The sequence below is a fragment of the Scyliorhinus torazame genome, chromosome 7, assembly GCF_047496885.1.
Source record: "Scyliorhinus torazame isolate Kashiwa2021f chromosome 7, sScyTor2.1, whole genome shotgun sequence".
Classification (NCBI taxonomy): Eukaryota; Metazoa; Chordata; class Chondrichthyes; order Carcharhiniformes; family Scyliorhinidae; genus Scyliorhinus; species Scyliorhinus torazame.
In genome coordinates, this window is record NC_092713.1 from 77,955,756 (window position 1) to 77,973,928 (window position 18,173).

Consider the following 18,173-nt stretch of genomic DNA (forward strand, 5'->3'; position numbering starts at 1 on the left):
GCTCCTCTCGCCCCGCTGCTGCTCCTCTCGCCCCGTGCTGCTCCTCTCGCCCCGCTGCTGCTCCACTCGCCCCGTGCTGCTCCTCTCGCCCCGCTGCTGCTCCTCTCGCCCCGCTGCTGCTCCTCTCGCCCCGTGCTGCTCCTCTCGCCCCGCTGCTACTCCTCTCGCCCCGCTGCTGCTCCTCTCGATCCGTGCTGCTCCTCTCGCCCTGCTGCTGCTCCTCTCGCCCCGTGCTGCTCCTCTCGCCCCGTGCTGCTCCTCTCGCCCCGCTGCTGCTCCTCTCGCCCCGTGCTGCTCCTCTCGCCCCGTGCTGCTCCTCTCGCCCCGCTGCTGCTCCTCTCGCCCCGTGCTGCTCCTCTCGCCCTGCTGCTGCTCCTCTCGCCCCGTGCTGCTCCTCTCGCCCCGCTGCTGCTCCTCCCGCCCCGCTGCTGCTCCTCTCGCCCCGCTGCTGCTCCTCTCGCCCCGTGCTGCTCCTCTCGCCCCGCTGCTGCTCCTCTCGCCCCGCTGCTGCTCCTCTCACCCCGTGCTGCTCCTCACGCCCCGTGCTGCTCCTCTCGCCCCGTGCTGCTCCTCTCGCCCCGCTGCTGCTCCTCTCGCCCCGTGCTGCTCCTCTCGCCCCGTGCTGCTCCTCTCGCCCCGCTGCTACTCCTCTCGCCCCGTGCTGCTCCTTTCGCCCCGTGCTGCTCCTCTCGCCCCGCTGCTGCTCCTCTCGCCTCGCTGCTGCTCCTCTCGCCCCGTGCTGCTCCTCTCGCCCCGTGCTGCTCCTCTCGCCCCGTGCTGCTCCTCTCGCCCCGTGCTGCTCCTCTCGCCCCGTGCTGCTCCTCTCGCCCCGCTGCTGCTCCTCTCGCCCCGCTGCTGCTCCTCTCGCCCCGCTGCTACTCCTCTCGCCCCGCTGCTGCTCCTCTCACCCCGTGCTGCTCCTCTCGCCCCGCTGCTACTCCTCTCGCCCCGCTGCTGCTCCTCTCGATCCGTGCTGCTCCTCTCGCCCCGTGCTGCTCCTCTCGCCCCACCGCTGCTCCTCTCGCCCCGTGCTGCTCCTCTCGCCCCGCTGCTGCTCCTTTCGCCCCGCTGCTGCTCCTCTCGCCCCGTGCTGCTGCTCCTCTCGCCCCGTGCTGCTCCTCTCGCCCCGTGCTGCTCCTCTCACCCCGCTGCTGCTCCTCTCGCCCCGTGCTGCTCCTCTCGCCCCGCTGCTACTCCTCTCGCCCCGCTGCTGCTCCTCTCGATCCGTGCTGCTCCTCTCGCCCTGCTGCTGCTCCTCTCGCCCCGTGCTGCTCCTCTCGCCCTGCTGCTGCTCCTCTCGCCCCGTGCTGCTCCTCTCGCCCCGCTGCTGCTCCTCTCGCCCCGTGCTGCTCCTCTCGCCCCGCTGCTGCTCCTCTCGCCCCGCTGCTGCTCCTCTCACCCCGTGCTGCTCCTCACGCCCCGTGCTGCTCCTCTCGCCCCGTGCTGCTCCTCTCGCCCCGCTGCTGCTCCTCTCGCCCCGTGCTGCTCCTCTCGCCCCGTGCTGCTCCTCTCGCCCCGCTGCTACTCCTCTCGCCCCGTGCTGCTCCTTTCGCCCCGTGCTGCTCCTCTCGCCCCGCTGCTGCTCCTCTCGCCTCGCTGCTGCTCCTCTCGCCCCGTGCTGCTCCTCTCGCCCCGTGCTGCTCCTCTCGCCCCGTGCTGCTCCTCTCGCCCCGTGCTGCTCCTCTCGCCCCGTGCTGCTCCTCTCGCCCCGCTGCTGCTCCTCTCGCCCCGCTGCTGCTCCTCTCGCCCCGCTGCTACTCCTCTCGCCCCGCTGCTGCTCCTCTCACCCCGTGCTGCTCCTCTCGCCCCGCTGCTACTCCTCTCGCCCCGCTGCTGCTCCTCTCGATCCGTGCTGCTCCTCTCGCCCCGTGCTGCTCCTCTCGCCCCACCGCTGCTCCTCTCGCCCCGTGCTGCTCCTCTCGCCCCGCTGCTGCTCCTTTCGCCCCGCTGCTGCTCCTCTCGCCCCGTGCTGCTGCTCCTCTCGCCCCGTGCTGCTCCTCTCGCCCCGCTGCTGCTCCTCTCGCCCCACCGCTGCTCCTCTCGCCCCGTGCTGCTGCTCCTCTCGCCCCGTGCTGCTCCTCTCACCCCGCTGCTGCTCCTCTCGCCCCACCGCTGCTCCTCTCGCCCCGCTGCTGCTCCTCTCGCCCCGTGCTGCTCCTCTCGCCCCGTGCTGCTCCTCTCGCCCCGTGCTGCTCCTCTCGCCCCGTGCTGCTCCTCTCGCCCCGTGCTGCTCCTCTCGCCCCGTGCTGCTCCTCTCACCCCGCTGCTGCTCCTCCCGCCCCGCTGCTACTCCTCTCGCCCCGCTGCTGCTCCTCTCGCCCCGTGCTGCTCCTCTCGCCCCGTGCTGCTCCTCTCGCCCCGTGCTGCTCCTCTCGCCCCGTGCTGCTCCTTTCGCCCCGCTGCTGCTCCTCTCACCCCGCTGCTGCTCCTCTCGCCCCGCTGCTGCTCCTCTCGCCCCGCTGCTGCTCCTCTCGCCCCGTGCTGCTCCTCTCGCCCCGCTGCTGCTCCTCTCGCCCCGCTGCTGCTCCTCTCGCCCGCTGCTGCTCCTCTCGCCCCGCTGCTGCTCCTCTCGCCCCGCTGCTGCTCCTCTCGATCCGTGCTGCTCCTCTCGCCCCGTGCTGCTCCTCTCGCCCCGTGCTGCTCCTCTCGCCCCGTGCTGCTCCTCTCGCCCCGTGCTGCTCCTCTCGCCCCGTGCTGCTCCTCTCGCCCCGCTGCTGCTCCTCTCGCCCCGTGCTGCTCCTCTCGCCCCGCTGCTGCTCCTTTCGCCTAGCCCTGTAACAGTATTGGATTATAGCTACTAAGATTCCCAATGCTGAAGGAAGCACACAGGATATATTGAATGTATCCAGGACTTTATTTAAGCATTTGCAGTCTGTTCAAATAAGAAAATTGAACTGCAGTAATGTGCCAAAGGTGTGTGCTTACAAGAATGGGGCCTGGGGAGTGTTAGTGATTCTGTTGTGCCTGATCGCCTCCCAGAATCTCAGATTTTGGATGTTTGTGATGGCCTGGTATTAGTTTACTGACCCTTTGGAAGAGAGTCTCTGTTAAAATGTGAAAACTCCTGATGCATGCTGCCTCAGTATGTTTATTGTGGATGTCAGCCCAGTAGTTTTATTACTCAGCCCTGTTGTGTCAAATGAATGTGATGAGTGTTGAATCTGCTCACTGAATCCCAACTGACTTCAGTTGAGTTGTATTAAAGTTCTTTAAAGGAATCTGCATTTGACCCTATTTGGACTTTTTGAATTTTCAAAGCATTTTGGGGAGCATGACTCTTTTTTTAATGTTCACTTGTGCCCCCAAATTCCAAGTACTCCCTGTACTCTCTTGAAGATGCTGACTCATGCCAGGATATGCTTTTGTTTTTGATTGTCTCCTTATTCCAAGGGACATTTTACAGAGCCTATTAATTATCACCTGGCCATTTTGTTCTGGGGATGGAGAATCACAAGTGAGCCCCACCATATGTCAGCTAGCACACGTGCACTTTTGAGCAGAGTTCACAGAAGAGAAATTTTGGATGATTTTATTTCTTACTCCCCAGCCCAAAGGAGATGTGTTCAATTAAAGCTTGTCCAACTGTGATCGACTAACTTGGGATCTTCCTGTTGTGCATAGCTTACATTTTTTAACAGTGCATTCGGCATTTGGAAGAGCTAAGCCTGTTCTTTGAGAGAAAAGCAATTGTTATGCGTAAGGATAAGATGTTCCCTCTACCCAGAGTGCGAAAGTCACTTTTTGTATGTCATCAAACACCTGGGTATCGAGGGTTGTACAGTACATGCCAGAAGGCTCCATTCCAACTATGCTTGTACTGTGTGGGAGTTCAGGCACTGCGTTCAAGCATGCAGTTTTATAGTTTGCAGTGCAGAGAAGTGACACTTGTTTGTAAGCGAACCACTTAATCAAAGAACTTTGATGAGTGGAAGGCTGTATCAACTGTTCAGAATGCTTAGCTTTTGCTAAGCAGGTGGCATAGTGGTTAGCACTATGGCTTCACAGCACCAGTGCCCAGATTTGATTTCCGACTTGGGTCACTGTCTGTGTGGAGTCTGCACGTTCTCCCTGTGTCTGCGTGGATTTCCTCCGGGTGGTCCGGTTTCTTCCCACTGGTCCCGAAAGATAAAACTATTAAGTAATTTGGACATTCTGAATTCTCCATCCGTGCACCCGAACAGGCGCCGGAGTGTGGCAACTAGGGGCTTTTCACAGTAACTTCATTGCGGTGTTAATGCAAGCCTACTTATGACGATAAAGATTATTTTTAAAAAGTTTTATAAAAAGTTTTTACCCCACTGAAAAATTAACCAAAAGCAGAGGAGCCGGGTGCTTCTCTGTCTGTTTTCTGATCCTTGCCTGTCATCTTCACCCTCAAGAAAGTGTGCTCAGCAGCTTAGACAATGAAAAGATGTTTACAAATGCTTGGAAAGTTATTTTGTAATGGAACAGGTCTCGGCATTTTGGGGTTCTGCCTGGAAGGACCGGCGCCACAAAAATTGAAACAAAATCAAAGATTGCAATTACCTTTACTACCATCCTAGTATTAGCAAATCTATTTCCCATTTGCAGTCAGTGAAAAAGGGTCTATCTGACAATGTGGATTCAGTTAACAGCTGTCACCTAAGACCATCAGGCCATAAGATATGGGAGCAGAATTATGCCATTCGACCCGTCGGCTCTGCTCCGCCATCCAATCATGGCTGATATGTTTCTCATGCCCATTCTCCTGCCTTCTACTTGAAATGCCTGATCCCCTTATTAATCAAGAACCTATTTATCTCCGTCTTAAAGACACTCAATGGCTTGGCCTCCAAAGCCTTCTGCGGCAAAGAAATCCACAGATTCGCCACCCTCTGGCTGAAGAAGGTATATTTATTACAAGGTGGTATGCAGCCACAGTAGACCCACTCTCCTCTAATGCACCTCCTGAAGTAAGAGCTCCAATTAATCAGCATCAAAGGGAATAGTGCTGCCTATACCTTGGCTATGACATTGTAAACAATTAACCAACTTCCTTTTTGTTTGGTGAGCTCCATCATTTAAGAAGTGCTCGATCAGCAGAATTTGATTTCCCAGCCATGTGTTGCAGACCAAGCTCTTTGGCTAAGCTTCTCCACTGCCTCTAGCCCATTCAAAGTAACAGGTAGAGCTTATAGCGTAACATTTGGCATGACCTGTTGGCTGCACTACACTCGAATGTTTTCAGTGCTGCAAAGTCAGCATGGGTTTGCTTTGTGAGGTGTGTGTTTAATTGTTAGAAGAGCTTTGTGTTTGAGTACAGTATGCAACTTAATTGTGATAGTCCAGAATCAAATCCCACCTGGGCTTGGATTCTCCATCAGCGGGATCCTCCGTTTTGCCCGTAGCGCACTCACGCCTGCGGATTTCCCAACAGCGTGGGAGTGTCCACAATGGGAAACCCCATTGACCGGCTGCTGGGATGGAGGATCCCGCTGTCGGCAGGGGAGCACTGCACCAGAAAATGGGTGCGGCGGGACAGAGAATCCCGTTCAAGGTGTCAGCTATCCATAAATTCATTATAGAAATATGGGACTGGATTTTACGTGCTCCCCACTGGATGTGTTTTTGGCAGGTCAGGGGTCATGTAGGTAGCTAGCCCCCCACCTTCCTGCCCACCACCTTCTTACTCATCCCTGACGTGACTCCCATAATACACCAGGTAGGAGGGCATCGAAATCATCAACCAACCACAATATGTAAATAAATAATAAGTTAATTAGGCTTGTTATCAAGCCCATTGATCAGGATAATTCGATGCCTATGCCATAGTACGGTTGGCAGAGGCATGAGAGAGGAAGTGGTCAAGCCAATTTTTGTGGTCTAGAGTAAAAAGGGGGCGGGGCACCTCATGTGGGGGATGTCCTGTATGCATGGGGGCAAACCCTAAGGTGTCATAGCCACTTCCTCATCACTTGCCCTCAAAATCCCAGCCCCAAAACCCTTTTTCCCTTCCCTTGATTCTCAGTTCTCTCTCCAACCTGGTTCCAGTATCCATCCATCTTCTGCGGACTGATGGAGCTGCCAGCCAATGCCACTCCTACCATGTTTACTCGCCCTGCGAGCGCTATGGCCATGGACTTCTTTCTGGCTTGTTGGATACCAGCCAATTTCCCAACTTCAAATTCTAGTGGAAGTTCATTTTTTTATTCTCCTTTTTCACATTTTCTCCCAAATTTACACCCAACAATAAACCATAATCAGTAACGAATGTAATGTCAATCCCCATAGCAATAACAACGATCCCATCCTCCCACCAAACCCCAGACATTAGCCCGCATGTAACATAAACAAATGACAAAAAGGAATCCGGAATCACCCATAGTCACCATTAACACACACAGTCCCCTCCCCCCAACCCTCCCAGCCCCCAACCCCCCTAATGTGGAATTTCATCTTTGATTTAAACTCCGTAAACTCAGTATTGCGGTTATGGAGTTTTTGATCTTTGTCTAATATTTTCCAAAACTGTCCCCACCTTCTCTCCACCCAGTAATGATATTAATAATTTGCTCTGGGGAAATAACTATCAAGTATTCTTCTTATACAATCTTGGATAATGATTTTGAGCTATTTTGCCAGTTGGGTCACAGTAGACAAGCCCACCTAATCCTGTCTACTACACATTATCACAGGACAGGATTTTCCAGCCATTCCAGGGATCTTCTGGTCCCACCGATGGCGATTGCCCGCACGCCCCCCCCCCCCCCATGGCAGCTCCCTGACAGCGGAGTATGCGAATAACTGGTAACTCCATTGATAGCGTCAGGACTGGAAGATCGCACTGCTGGTCAATGGTGGGCCGGCTCTGCTGCCACAAAACACATGGGGCGGGATTCTCCGACCCCCCGCCGGGTCAGAGAATCGCCGGGGGGCGACGTGAATCCCGCCACTCCGACGCTGGCTGCCGAATTCTCCGGACCGTTTTTTTGGTGGGGATCACGTCGTGCTGGTCGGGGGCCGTTGGCAGTGGCCCCCCCGGCAATTCTCCGGGCCCCGATGGGCCAAGCGGCCGCCCGCTTCAGCCAGCCCCGCCGGCGTGAAATACACAAGGTCCATACCAGTGGGACCTGGCTCTGAGAGTGGCCTGCGGAGTCCTCGGGGGGGCAGGGGGGGATCCGGCCCTGGTGGGGGCCCCTCTGGTGGCCTGGACCGTGATTGGGGCCCACCGATCTGTGGGGGGCCTGTGCCGTGGGGGCACTCTTGCCCTCCGCGCCCGGCCTCTGTAAAGCTCCGATATGGCCGGCGCGGCGAAGAAACCCCCTGCGCACGCGCAGGGATCACACCAGCGGTTCTGCATATGCGCCTGAACACGCTGGTGCTCCCGCGCAAGTGGCCAACTCGCGCCAGCCGGCAGAGGTCCTTCGGCGCCGGTTGGCGCGGCGCCAACCACTCCAGCGCTGGCCTAGCCCCCGGATAAGCGAAAGATTCCGCAACTTCCGGGCGGCCGACGCCGGAGTGGTTCACGCCACTCTTTGGCGCCGGTACGGCCCGCCCGCCGGTTAGCGGAGAATCCCGACCACTGTGTGGGGGTGTGGAGGGTGAAAATCTCACCTACTGGAAACGTGTTGGGCTCCCGAAACACTTGTGACAGACAGTAGTTCATCCATTAGCTTAGTAGTTATTTCATTCTTATACTGGCCCTCGTTCACGAGGGAGACTCCCACGCTCCTGACAGGTGAGCCTTTTTGTAGACACACTATCACGCACCACTCGGCCTACACCACACCAAGCGCAACCTGCGAGTCAACAACTGTGATTCAGATTTTAAAATTTATTATTGACGATTGATCAGATCTAAGATTTTGCTCGCTGCTCAATGTTATAATACCTGGTGTATTTATCTCATGAGCTCATCAAAATAGTTTAACAACATCGCCATTATCTCAAGTACTTGGCTGCTCCCAGGGAATATTAACTGTCACTGTTTCAACATGATTTGAATATTGTTGATCTCATTCAGAAACTGACTATAAGACCATTGAGAGTGAGGCAAGTGACGATCTCCCCTCGCATTGGCAGCGCTAGATCTTTGCAATTTAACTGCCCGATTATATCTGTATGACTTGGTCAATTATTCACTTGGAATGGGCAGCTGGGAGGTGGATGGGAGTACAGAGGCTGGAACCACCAGCAGAAACTGAAGGAGCCATCTGCAGCACACATGTTACTCACAGGGAGGGTTTAAGAAGAATTCTGGGCAGGAGGAAGCCTGAATCAGGGGAACTGTAAACTTTTCTAGTTGAGTCAGAACTGCACTACTGGTCCCACGAGGAAAGGACAAGATTCTGCTTCCTTCTCGATTACGCGTGAACCCAATGATGTCATCAAAGGCTGATTTGCATATTTAAAGAAGGCCTCTCTGGTGCCCTTGCTGCCTTCTAGTTGGACGGAGTGGAGGGGGGGGGGGGGGGGTTAAAATTGAGGACTGTGAAAATGGAACAGGATGTTGGAGAGGGTAAGGGTAGCAAATCTCCAGGCCAATTTTAAACTCCATTTGTCCAGCTTCAGTTGGTGGGCAGAGTTACGGTTGTCCCTTTAATAGTGATGTAATTTGTCTCAAAACACAAGAAATTAAATTACATTCTTGGGGGTTGTTTAATCTCTATTCAGTCTGTCAGCATCTATAGGATTGAACGTTAATATGTTGAATTTTATTGAGAATTCTGCAGTTCTTCTGCAATTCCCTCTTTTGCATTTTAAAAAGTTGCTTTTTAACTATTGCTAATTTGCACCTCCTTGAGCAAATTGCGAGCTTTCGCCCTTTTCTGGGTAATTTATTTAATTTTGATTTGTTCCCAGAAAATAACATTTTAATGATGCAGTTGATACAATTGCTCATGAGGTATTTGTTCCCAGCTTTACACAGCACGACATGTTCCTCCAGCCCTCAAAGTTGTAAAATTAACAATGCCGACATGTACTTACCATTAACTTTTTCCTCCTCTTCTGGAGAGTTATCCATGTTAGAATCTGGGGCGGGATTCTCTGAAAATGGGGTTATCTCCCCACGCTGGCGGGAAAACCGACGCCTATGACTCCGGCATCAATGGCCCCCCAAGGTGAGGAATTCTCACCTTTTGAGGAGCCTAGGTTGCCGCCGGAGTCGTTCCCGCTGCTCCAGCCGGCGAGTTCGCTCATGCGCGGAACGGCCGGCATGATCTCGGCATGCGCGGACCGACTGGCGTATTTACGTGCATGCGCAGACTGGCCAGCGTATTTCTGCACATGCGCAGGGGTTCTCCTCTCCGTGCCGGCTCTGGGCAATATGGCGGAGCCCTACTGGGACCCAGCGCGGAGGAAAGAAGTCCCCCATGGAACAAGCCCGCCCGCAGATCGGTAGGCCCCGATCGCGGACCAGGCCACCATGGAAGGCCCCCCGGGGTCAGATCCCCCCCCCCCCCCCCCCCCCACAGCCCGAGGACTGCCCCCGAACACTCACCTGCCAGGTCCCGCCGTGCCTGAGGTGAGTAATTCACGCTGGCCGAAACTGGACGGCCACTCAGCCCATCGGGGCCCGGAGAATTGCCAGGGGAGCCGCTGTCAACGGCCCCCCGATCGCGTGGCAGAAATCCCGCCGCCTGAAAAACGGCGCCGGATAATAGGGCAGCCGGCAGCGGGGCGGAATTCGCGCCGCCTCCCGGGGATTCTCCGACCTGGCGGGAGGTCGGAGAATCCCGGCACTGGTTTCACTGGAGTTTCTGGGGCGTCATTCTCTGACCCCCCGCCGGGTCGGAGAATGGCCGTTGGCCGCCGTGAATCCCGCCCCCGCCCCCGCCGAAGTCTCCGCTCCCGGAGATTGGGCGGGGGCGGGAATCCAGCCGCGCCGGTTGGCGGGACCCCCCGCTGGATTCTCCGGCCCGGATGGGCCGAAGTCCCGCCCAGGAATTGCCTGTCCCGCCGACGTAAATCAAACCTGGTATTTACCGGCGGGACCAGGCAGTGTGGGCGGGCTCCGGGGTCCTAGGGGGGGGCGCGGGGCGATCTGACCCCGGGGGGTGCCCCCACGGTGGCCTGGCCCGCGATCGGGGCCCACCGATCCGCGGGCGGGCTTGGGCCGTGGGGGCACTCTTTCCCTTCCGCCTCCGCTACGGCCTCCACCATGGCGGAGGCGGAAGAGACTCGAGACTCTCCGCACTGCGCATGCGCGGGAAACTTTCAGCGGCCGCTGACGCTCCCGCGCATGCGCTGGGAAACTGACAGCGGCCGCTGACGCTCCCGCGCATGCGCCGCATTTCCGCGCCAGCTGGCGGGGCAACAAATGCCATTTCCGCCAGCTGGCGGGGCGGAAATCCCTCCGGCGTCGGCCTAGCCCCTCAATGTTGGGGCTAGGCCGCCAAAGATGCGGAGACTTCCGCACCTTTTTGCCGGCGCGATGCCCGTCTGATTTGCGCCGGCTTTGGCGCCAGTCGGCGGGCATCCCGCCGTTGGGGGAGAATTTCGCCCCTGGTGCTGCACCCATGTCGCCATTCATCATGTTTAATTTGGACAGTCAATATCTGCTTCTTCTTCCCTGGTGAAGGGCATTGCTTGTTCTTGTCTTCACCTAATGCCATTGATTGATATTCCCACATTCAATCAGAAGTGAGAGCATAAACAAAGACATTAAAGCCAAACACAATACCACCACCAATATCCTGACAGAGATCAGCTAACACAGGATGGATTTGGAACAAACCTACAATTGAGTCATTGGGGAGCCCAACACAAGATTAATTGCTTTTTAAAGTATTCTTTAAAGTAGAGCCATAAAAGTTTACAGGACAAATGGAGGTCATTCAGTCCATTTTATCTGGCGAGGTCTTTGCTTCAACAATCCAAAAGTAATCCCACAGCTTCATTCTCTACCAAAGACTTGCATCTTCCTTGGCTTCAGAAATTTATCTAATTTTCCATGAAAGAATGTGTGAAGAATTTTCTCCAAACGTTTCTCTTCACTCCCCTCATAATCTTAAATTCAATACCCTCATCATCAACTCCCCAATCGAAGGAAATAATCTTAACCTATTCATTCCATCAAAGCACTTCATAATTTAAAAAAAGTATTGTATTAAATCTGCTCTTAATCTAGTCTGCTGCAGTGGAAATAGTGTCAACATCACGAGATTCTCCTGCCAACTGTACTATCTTATCGCGAGGAAGAATGCAACAAATATAAGGAGGCATTAGAAAACTTGTAGACTAGGCTTTAGCATGACAAATGTGGGACAATGCACGAGGATAAGAAAAATAGAAACACTTACACCTCAGAAATTAAGATATGGAAGGGCGGCTGGGTGGCGCAGTGGTTAGCATTGCTGCCTCACGGTGCTGAGGACCCGGGTTCAATCTCGGCCCTGGGTCACTGTCCATGTGGGGTTTGCACATTCTCCCCGTGTCTCCCTGGGTCTCACCCCCACAACCCAAAGAGATGTGCAGGGTAGGTGAATTGGCCACGCTAAATTGCCCCTTAATTGGGAAAAAAAAGAATTGGATGCTCTTAATTTATTTAAAAAATTATTATATTAAATTAAATTAGAAAATAAGATATGGGGTTGGATTGCCCAATTCCGCGAGTTACACAATGGTGTGCCATTTGCTGGTGGCGTGATTCTTCATTTATCAATGGGATTTTCAATTGAAATCGCCCCACCGGGAAACCCATGGGTGGGTTTGCGTTGCCAGGGGGAACAGAGAATTCCATTGGCCGAGTAATTCCAGCAATGAAATGGGGCAGTGAAGCAAAAGGATCCAGGGATAGACATGAATAAATCATTAAAACCAGCATCACTGGAGTTTGCACATTCTCCCCGTGTCTGCGTGGGTCTCACCCCCACAACCCAAAGATGTGCAGGGTAGGTGGATTAGCAACGTGAAATTGCCCTTTAATTGGAAATTATTTTTAAAAACAGCATCAGAGGTCAGCAAAGTATTAAAAAATTATTTAACAAAGCATTTATTTTGGATTTATTTCAATGACTTTGGCGGCACGGTAGCACAGTGGTTAGCATTGTTGTTTCACAGCGCCAGGGACCTGGGTTCGATTCCTGGTTTGGGTCACTGTCTGTGTGGAGTCTGCATGTTCTCCCCGTGTCTGTGTGGGTTTCCTACAGGTGCTCCAGTTTCCTCCCACAAGTCCCGAGAGATGTGCTTGTTAGGTGAATTGGGCATTCTGAATTCTCCCTCTATGTACCCGAACAGGCGCCGGAATGTGGCGACTGGGGGATTTTCACAGTAACTTCATTGCAGTGTTAATGTAAGCCTACTTGTGGCACTAATAAAGATTATTATTATTACAAAATACATGCTCCAATTCTAGTTTTCCTCCCAAAATGGATCGTCTCACTTGACATTAAATCATATTTTCCACCTGTCTGATAATTTTTATCTCATTGTTCGCCAAATCTCCCAGCAAATGTTTAAACCATGATCCTTGTATTCAAGTCAAAATTGTTGAAGTGCTGCAACAACCTGAATATTCCAGTGTCTGTGGTGAAAAGGGGCTGTGTGCATCAGCCCCTCAGGATAAAGTAGTAAAGTTAAAGCCTATCGAATAAGAGGGACAGTGGCAGCATGGCCACAAAATTGGCTGACTGACAAGCACCAAAGCCATGTTAAATGGTATTTTGGACTGGAGGAAGGTATGCAATAGGTTCTCCAGCAGTCAGTCTTCTGGCGACTGCTTTTCTTGATATCTTAATAAGCTAGATGTGGGTGTACAGGGTACTACTTAAAAATTAGCAGATGGCACAAAAGTTGGAAACATTGTGATATGTGAGGATAGTGATAGATTCTAAAAGGACATTGACATTTAAATGGAAATTTAGTGGAGGCGAGTGTGAAGTGACACATTGTGGTAGGATGAAACAGGAGAGGCATTATAGAATAAAGAGTACGGTTCTAAAGGGAGGCAGGGAGACCTGGGAATAGATGTGCTCGAATTATTGAAGGTGGCAAGACAGATTGAAAATGGTGTTAAAAATGTATATGGAATCCTGGGTTTTATAAATGGATACAGACAATGCGGCCTGAGGTCCCAGGTTCGATCCCGGCTCTGGGTCACTGTCCGTGCGGAGTTTGCAAATTCTCCCCGTGTCTCCGTGGGTTTCACCCCCCACAACCCAAAAATGTGCAAGCTAGGTGGATTGGCCACGCTAAATTGCCCCTTAATTGGAAAAAATGAATTGGGTACAATAAATTAATTTTAAAAATTAAATGGATACAGAAAGTACAAAAGCAAGGACGTTATGATGAACATTTTTAGAACACTGGTTCAAATTCGATTAGAGTATTGTCCATAATTCTGAGCAGCACACTTTACGAAGGATGAAAGGCTACAGAAAAGAGGGACTTCAACGACGTGAATAGATTTGAAAGTTTGGCAATGTTCTCCTTTGAAATGAAAAATGAAATGAAAATCGCTTGTAGACTTGATAGAAGTGTTCAAAATCATCAGCGGTGCAATTAGCTCCCAAAATTCAAAATGTCATTTTGGTGGGTTTGGCAGGTTGTTTTCCAGCAGCTTTTTGGGTGCGATCCAGACCTGCATTCACCAACACTTCAGGCTGGATTCTCCATCCAGCGACGCCTGAATCAGGAAATGCGATCGGGTGGAGAATCATGTGTCAGCCGAAAATCAAGGCCAGCGCCAGGAGCCCGACGGAATGCCATGCTCCGGTACCTCAACAGCAGCATGAATGCTGTTTCATATTCTTCTCTCCCCCATCCCACCTCCCTGCATGGGCATGCAAATTGCACAGTTAACGCCATTGACATATCACTAACGGGCCCGACCCGGCAATTTCTGGGCCCCCCTCAATGCTCTGCCTCTGCCAGGGGGAATTACCGATGGCGAGATTCACTTGTGGCATTTAAAATTGGGAAACAGGCGCCGCCGTGGCTGCTGAGGGAGAGAGCAGGGGGTACAAAAGTGTCCAAATATACTATGGTGTGCTGACAGTTGTGCCGCTGGCCAAGAGGCTTCTGCCAGAGCCGGAGGGAGTAGTGGGGATGGCCAGGAGGTGGGCCCTGGAGTCAGCGTGGACAGACACGGAACACCATTTCTGCAGCCTCCAAGACAGCCATGTGGCTGCCCATGCCGCGGACTGCCCACTGTGGACTTAGCGCCACAAGTTGTAAGGGTGCCTCCCCACGTCACCACCCCAAGGCACCCTCTGACCCATCAACGGGATGGGCATGCTCCAGGGCAACCAGTGAGATCTTCTAGGCTGTGATGAGGGTGTGTGGGGAGTGGAGTGCCTATATGCAGCTCCTGCTTGTCATGCTCTCCAGTGCCGATCCCGACCCTGGCGAAACACACGCTAGTTTTCGTTGGAATTGCGCTAGTTCCATGTGGCGCCTGTGCTAGTCCATTAGGATGTCCTGAATCGCTCCGGGACCGGCGCCGCTTTCAGGGTCGTAGAACTCACGCGATTCACCCCTGGTGCCAGCACTTGAGGCGGGATTTACCGACCAACCTGCCGCGTGTTTTTCGGCGGTAGAGGCGCCCACCAGTGGGATTTACCTACCCCGCCGTTGTAAATGGGATTTCCTGGTGATTGTACCGCTCATTGCTGGGAAACCGTGTGCTGGCATAGGACCGGAATCTCCCGCTGGCGTGAAAAGCCAGTAGATCACACCCTTTGTCTCTGAAACGGAAAATCCGGCCTTTAGCTCTTTTTCTGGGTCATGGGAAGATTCTCCCCTGTCCAGTCTACACTTCGAAATTTTTTCAGCAGTGGGCAGCTGAAGCCACCGCAAGACCGGCTCCTCAAAGATCAGGGTACCGTTTTGAAAGGGTGCCCCGATCTATAAGGGAGCTTGAGGGTCCCCCATACCACCCACCATGGGCAATGCCACCCGCTGCAGACATGGGGATTACCGCCCCCAAGTGAGGACACCTGCTTTGGGGTTGCTGAGGCTCCCCCTTTGCCCCCCCCTTTAGGAACACCCTTCACCTCCCCCCCCCCTCCCCATCCTTTGAGATCCCTTCATGGTCCCCTTCAGGTCTTGTGAAATTAGCACCCAAGCACCTTGGCACTGACAGTTGGTACCCTGATAGTGCCCCTGGCTCCCTGACAGTGCCAAGTAGGGCATCCTGCCAGTGTCAGGTTGGCACTACCATGGTGCCCTCTTGCCAGGCTACTACCCTGCCCTGTCCCTGACCATGCAGACGGCTCCAATGGCCTCTGAGAGTCCCTGAGGCTTAATGGCTCATTTAGATAGAATTATCTGGACCGTGAGGGCCAGCGATGGCGTGATCCGGATCTGGATCATGATCGGCCTGGTGCACCTTCTGGCATTTACCCGGCACGCCTGGCTCTGCACCAGGCGCAATGGGTTGGATAAATCGCACCTGAGGTCTCTAGATTGAGTAGATAGGGTGGAACTGTTCCCATTGGTGGAAGGATTGAGAATCACAGAAAACAGATTTGATTGGCAGACAAAGGCAAGAAGAAGAGGAAAGTGTTAACCTCTTTCCCTCGGAAGTAGGGATATTTGCCGATGTTCCCACAATGTTCAGTTTCACCCACAATTCCTCAGATGTTGAAGTAATCCATAACTGACGGGTAATGACTATTTTCAACAAGAGACAGTCAAACCATTTTCTCTTGACATTCAATGGCATTACCACTGGCGGATCCCCCATCATCAATAACCTGGGCTCGCCACTAATGTGAAACGTAACTGGTCCAGTCACATAAATGCTGTGGCTACCAGAGCAGGTCAGAGGCTGGGTATTTTGCTGCAAGTAACTCAGCAGCTAACCCAATGGGCGGGATTTTCCAGGCTGCCCGTTGCGTGTTTCACGGCGGCCGAGGCAACTTGCCGTTGGCCAGCAGTGGGATTTTGTAGTCCTGCTGTTGTCAACAGGGTTTCCAGTTTTATGTACCCCCCCCCCCGCTACTGCTGGGAAATCCGCAGTGGGTTTTCACCATTGGAGGGACCAGAAAATCTCACCGGCTGGAAAGGCTGTAAATTTCTGGCCAATGTCTTTTCACCACCTCTCAAGCGCAAATGAGGAGTGTGATAGAATGTTATTGACTTGCCTGAGTGAGTGCAGCTCCAACAACACTATAGAAGCTCAACAACATCCAGAACAAAGCTCCTGCTTGATTGGCACTCCACCTACCACCTTAAATATTCACTCCCTTCACCACTGATGCAACGTGACTGCAGAGTTTACTAATGCTCCCTCTGAGCTGTGAGGGTGCATGGCTACTCAGCAGTCTGAACACATCGTACAGGAAACGAGCAGGCTGTGCCCAACCAATATCCCCTGAAGATGTGTCACGACATAGTAAGCATAAAGTGACTGCACAGTACAACAGGTAGGCTACAGACAGCAAGGAGAAAGCAGAGGAGGCGTAATCCAGGAGACAGGAAGATGAAGGTCGAAACTCAAAATTAAAGCCGTATTCGCGATGCACAACACAGCCCGGCACTAACAATATACCCAGTCCGGGTCCGGGATGGCATTTAAAGGGCTCGGTAATGAGTCCCCGCTGGGCGGGTCTCCGCCCCTTAGCATGGAAACTCGTACTCCACAAACTCCATGGAGAGATTGATGAGTGATTACCCACGGTCCGTGTGAGGGATAGCACAATGTGTAACTACAAGACACACTGCAGCAACTTGCAAAGGCTTTGGCAACAGTACCTTCCAAATTCACCATCGATTCTACCCTTTAAATAGACCAGGCCCACAGGCAGATGGGAACGTAACATAAATAGGAGCCTACAGTAGGCCCTATGGTCCCTCTAATCTACTCTGCATTCAGTAAGATCATACCTAAACCTTTATATCAACTTTGCTTTACCGCCCTATCCTGATATTACTTTGTGCTGAAAATTGCTAAATCCCAGCCTTGAATATACTCATTGGAAACACAATCAGCTCCAGCCTCCTCTTCATGGTGGCACAGTGGTTAGCACTGCTGGCTCACAGTGCCAGGGACCCGGGTTCAATTTCAGCCTTCGGTGAGATTACAGGGATAGGGCGGGGAGTGGGTCTGGGTAGCGTGCTTTTTCAGAGTGTCAATGCAGACTCAATGGGCCAAATAGCCTCCTTCTGCACTGTAGGAATTCTATGGTTCAGTGGTTCTAAGTCGCACACAATCCTGACTGGGAAATATGTCCCCATTTCTTCATTGTTGCTGGGCCACAATTTACCCAACAAAACTGTGGGAATACAGTCACCCCACAATGTAGCAGTTCAAGAAGGAGGCTCACCATCTTTTTCACATAGGCAAATTAGGCATGTATAATAAATGCTAATCTTGCTCATGAGGCCCAACCCCTCAACTCCTGTAAATTAACAAATTAAAAACAACACAGAAAGATTGGGTCCTTGACATGATGTTCTGCAGGGGTTTTCTTTACAGAGTGTTGAAGGGAAAACTAAAGCTCCTGCAATTGACAGATTATCTATAAATCCTGGTCAATCAAGTCATTAAGGCAGTAAAGACTAACAGGCGGGAGCATTGAGGTTGGGTCATTCCAATTCAGACTACTCTGTTTGAGGTTTGTAGTGTGAAGAACTGTAGTATCAAGAGTTCCAATTCAGGTTTCCATTAAACTTATGGGAATTGAGATCAGAGTAAACACTGACAATTTTGTCTGGACAAAATGTTTAACCAAAGCCTCTTCTATCATTTCCTAGTGCAACTAATGGCAATCAGAGTCTTTATGTTGACTAATATTTTCTCAAGAAACATTCCTTCTCAAGAATCCAGCGTAAATTTGATTTGACTGCGATATCATGATTGAAAATATTAAAATATAATGTTCCCTGTCAAGGCTGCAAGCAAAAGCGAGACTCCAGATTGGAGTTAATGAATATGACTGATGAGGTCAGATTTTTTGATTATGAAGCCCCTGTGCAAAGTCAAAGGGATCTCAGTTGCATCCTTACGTTTTAGAGCTGGGTCCTCCAGTTATTAAATCCAACTTTGTTGATGTTTAGGAATTCTCTAAAAATGTATTCTGTAAAACATATACAGCCATAAATTAGAGGGGAGTTTCTTAAAGATTTAATCCGGGGGAAATTGAGACAACCTGGCCTGCAGACATTGTGAAATTTTCCATGAATGCCACTGGTTGGTTGATAGCCCCAGAGATACATTGAAGCATCCTGAATGCTGTTGTACAGCATAATGAAACTATTCTGAGGGA

The 18,173-nt window shown here is 52.5% G+C and overlaps 1 protein-coding gene across 3 annotated transcripts in view; it reads left to right on the plus strand.

The window, feature by feature from the left end:
• Window positions 1-18,173, plus strand: part of LOC140426328 (metalloprotease TIKI2-like) — a 575,072-nt gene that overhangs the window by 525,974 nt on the left and 30,925 nt on the right. The window lies entirely within an intron of this gene.